The sequence below is a fragment of the Aristolochia californica genome, unplaced genomic scaffold (genome assembly GCF_029961685.1).
Source record: "Aristolochia californica isolate CCGP_79_NKW_82.1479 unplaced genomic scaffold, dmAriCali1.0.hap1 SCAF_10, whole genome shotgun sequence".
Lineage (NCBI taxonomy): Eukaryota > Viridiplantae > Streptophyta > Magnoliopsida > Piperales > Aristolochiaceae > Aristolochia > Aristolochia californica.
The window spans coordinates 35148241-35152465 of record NW_027181771.1 but is presented as its reverse complement, the minus strand read 5'-3'; the positions used below and the strand labels follow the sequence as shown (position 1 = coordinate 35152465).

Sequence of the window (4225 nt, the reverse complement as noted above, 5' to 3'; positions counted from 1 at the left end):
AAGCCAGTTTTCCTACAACTGGAAGTGTTTGGTCTGTGGCTTTCCTGCTGTAACAATGAGCAGTTACCACTTTGAGAGATGCTGGCTTCATTTTAGCTTCAATAACAATCAAGAAAGATTGTGAATCCAACAGGAATGGGACAGGTGGGTCTAAGTTGGTTTGTCCAACCTGAGCTGTTTTTCCAAAATATTTACAAACACATGTAAACTGTTGCAGAAAACCCTGTGTTGCTTCCATCTTCCAAGCACCGGTTGAGCCAGCTCAACTGGCTGGGTTGAACTGGGTCGACAAAGTGTTATGGTAGTCTAGAATACGGACAAAGAATCCTGCACTTATGTGAAATGGTATCACTTTGGAGGTTCAACCTAGATGGCGATGGAATCATGCAGTGTAGTGGAAATGGCTGTTGAAGTTCAACTCAGGTGTGATGATTTTTTGGGAAATGGCTGGGGATGTCCAACTTAGATGGAATGGAAATGGAATTCAGTTGCTAATAGGAACTATATACTGGTACAATGATCAACTTTGGTGTCTTCTGAGTCAATCCCTTGTATTCCTTCCTGCCTTGGGGAATAAAAATATTGCTCAAGGCCCAATTTGAACATGGGTTCTAGATTGTGGCTTGGTTTTTGAGCCGGAGAAAATATTTTAGTTGGAGGCCTTCTCCAATTCTTTTAGAATTTCTTATCTACAAATCCATCCTTTCTATTTCAAATTTCGGGTTATTTGGATCTTATTTCCAGGTGTGCACTGATGGTCTCAAACGCTATTCATGCGGAATTCGTTCTTTTCCTCCTCGAGAGCACTTATATAAGAGGTGTTGGATATGACATTTTGATCTAAAAAGGAAGCTCTTTTGGGTCACTATGATCTGCTAACACATCTACCTAATCAGCTTGTGGCTCCAATCTCTTGGGAGTATTGGTCACCATCAAAAGCTTCTACTTTCCTCTGCTAGTGGCAAAAGATTTGATCCTCGCTACGGATAATTTTACTAAAAGAGTGAAATTTTTTCAAAACCAGAATATATCCTCCACTTCCCTTTTACTTTCCAAGTCTGAGGGTTCTCCTTTTCTTAAATTTGGTCTTCGGATCTACTTTCTACTCTCCTCTCTTGGCCCTCTTGAGCAATTAACAATGGTTCTTTCTTGACCATGCTCTTCTGATCAGGCCATGCTGGCTTTGCCGATTCTATGGAGGATGATCTAGCTGCTTTCTTTCGAGGAATTACTCTAGTAGCTCTTCTAGACCATCCTTATTTGATTGTTGACTGGGTACTGGTTTTGTAATTAACTGGATGAAGAGAGGTTCCCATACACCATGGTCAATGATCCTTATCTTTGAAGAGCTTTGCAATATTTTCTACTCATCCTATCACTTAGTGGCTTGTCCTTTGATCCGCTAACTGTACTGCTGATAGTCTGGAGCTGCATGCCTTGCAATCACATGTTGGGGATGATTCAGTTCTATATCTTGCTTTGTTTTGGGGTGAGGGTCTTTTCCTGCCCTGTCCTCTTCTTTTTTTTTCCCCCCCTTGATTAATAAGAACATTCACCATTGAAAGAATCTCTACATAGTTGATCAATTTATTTTTACTTTTTTTTTTTTTTGGAAAAGCCTTTTTAGTTTTACTATGGTTACTCCATTTGGCTGAATTATGGATAATCTGCTGTACTCATGCAGATTCACTCAGAACAAGTGGAACAACTTGACAAATATAAGCAGTCGTCAAGGGCACTTGATGGTTCTGACTATCTCCTTGGGATGGTAAGCAACTTGCTTGTGGATGTCATTATCAATAGTAAAAGAAGCAGAATTGCATCTGTGAGAAATTTTTGTGATGAAATGGGCTGGATTCCGTTGTTAGAGAATATGATGTAGTACCTTCAATTGGGGGATGCTGGTGATTTGTCAGTCTCTCATAGTAGGTTTATTCATGTTTGTTTTGTTGTTGGTGTTAAATGTGTTTATGTGGTCACGAGGCTGTGGTTACAATGTTTAACAGTGGGATAAACAAGCAGTGTCTGATTCCTGGAATGATAAGTAACTTGCTTGTGGAGGTCATTATAAATAGTAAGAGAAGCAGAATTGCATCTCTGCGAATTTTTTTCGGTGAAATGGGCTGGATTGTGTTGTTAGAGAAATCATTTTTGAGGAATGGGTTATCATGATGTACTTTCAATTGGGGGATGCTGGTGATTCATCAGCCTCCCATAGTAGGTTTCTTCATGTTTGTGTTGTTATCGGTGTTAAATGTGTTTATGTGGTAGTAGGCTGTCGTTACAATGTCTGACAGTGGGATAAACAAGCAGCGTCTGATTCCTTCTCAGCTTTCAATTATGGATGCTGAGACCTGACCCAAGGCTTACATTAGTTGGCATCCAATGAATGCCAAAATTTTCCTTTTGAGTTGAACATTAGAACAACTATTTGTTAATTATTTCTATTTTTGAGTTGGGCCTTTGACTTGATGGCCACATGGGAGGCTCTAGTGTGAGGTCTTGAGTTTAAGTCTCACTAGTGTAAGGAGATCCAGCTTTTTTTTTTTTTTTTTTGTAAAGTCACTTGGGTTAGAGGGTTCAACATGTAAAAAATAAATTACTGCTATTATTCTTTTTAGATGGTATTGATGATAATGGATTTTTACTGTTGTTTGTATGACTGATGCACTTTTTTCTCCTTTGATTCATTCTCGATGCAAAGCCTGTGATTGCAAAACTGCTTATTCTAATTTAATTTTTGCATTCAGGTTGGCCTCAATAACATTAAGGAGACAGGTTTTGTGAATGTTATAATTCAATTGTTAATGCAGGTTACTCCTTTGAGGAACTTCTCCCTTAATCCCTGAAAATTATGAGAACTGCAAGTCTCCTCTTGTTCATCTGTTTGGAGAGCTTACTCGAAAAATTTGGCATGCAAGGAATCTTAAGGGACAGGTGGTGTTAGTTTGTATTCTCGCTCCTTTTCTATCCCCATTTTCTATGAGACAACATATCACATACTATCTCGTCTTCTTATGAGATGTTTTTCAAACTTGTTTTCAGGTTAGCCCTCTTGAGTTTCTACAGGCAGTTATGAAAGATAGCATGAAAAGGTTTCAACTAGGTGTGCAGTCAGACCTGATTGAGTTTATGTCTTGGCTGCTTAATACTCTTCATGCAGATTTCAAGGGGTCAAAGAAAAATTCTAGTAGCATTATCCACAAATGCTTCAGGTAATTAATGTTTTCATGAAGTTTGTATTCATGTAGCTGCTGTTGGGGCATAATCGTTTGAATTACGTTCTGTAACCTAGGGTGATTTTTGGAAGGGAGTGCTAGTAGTAGTTAAGGAAATACAAGGAAAGGCATCTGCAGAGAGGGAGGATGACCAGAATAATGAAGTGTCATTGAAAGTGGGACAGAGCGTCCAAAATTGGTCGCAAAAACATCAAGAACACCATTCTTAATGCTTGGACTTGATTTACCTTCACCTCCGCTTCTCAAAGATGTCATGGAGAAGAATATTATACCTCAGGTATTCTTGGCTGACAAATGTTAGATAATTCTATTTATTTTGTATTCTGTGAGAAATGTTTCCGTTTTCTGGCTCAGTTGTATCTAGTGTGCTAAACGCTGTCCACTCTGACATTGTTGGGTCAAAATAATGATCTCATTGTTGCCTTTATTTTAACTTTTTTAGATTCCGCTCTTCAACATAGTGAAGAAATTTGATGGACAGTTAGCCACTGAAGTTGAACGGCCTTGTCTAGCAAGAATGAGATACCGTGTAACAAAGCTTCCACATTCTTTAATTCTTCACATGCTGCGGGTTACAAAGAACAATTCTTCATAGAGAGAAACGCCACCCTGGGTGAGTTGGGATGCTTATTGACTCATTGAATCAAATTTTATGGCCACTACCATTTTCAGAACCTTGTAAGATCCCTAATTTTATTATAAGCACAATCTTAGGATTAATTAGAAAGAAGGGTAGATTCCTTGTCATATGTGGTAAGGACTTGACATTTACCTTAGGTTTTCTGGGTTGTTGGTGTTAATTGTGATCAGTGAACTTTCCGGTGAAGAATCTTGAACAAAAGGATTATATTCCATTACCAATTCCTAAGGAGAAGGAGAAGCTTAGGTCAAAGTATGATCCCATTGCTAATATTGCTCACGATGGCAAGCCTGTTGAAGGATTTTATAGGGTCTGTGTGCAGAGAAAATCAGAACATCTGTGGTAA

At 38.7% G+C, this 4225-nt stretch overlaps 1 pseudogene; it reads left to right on the top strand.

Annotated features, from left to right (window-relative positions):
* Window positions 1-370: 370 nt before the first annotated feature.
* On the top strand, window positions 371-4225 carry LOC137943199 (uncharacterized; annotated as a pseudogene).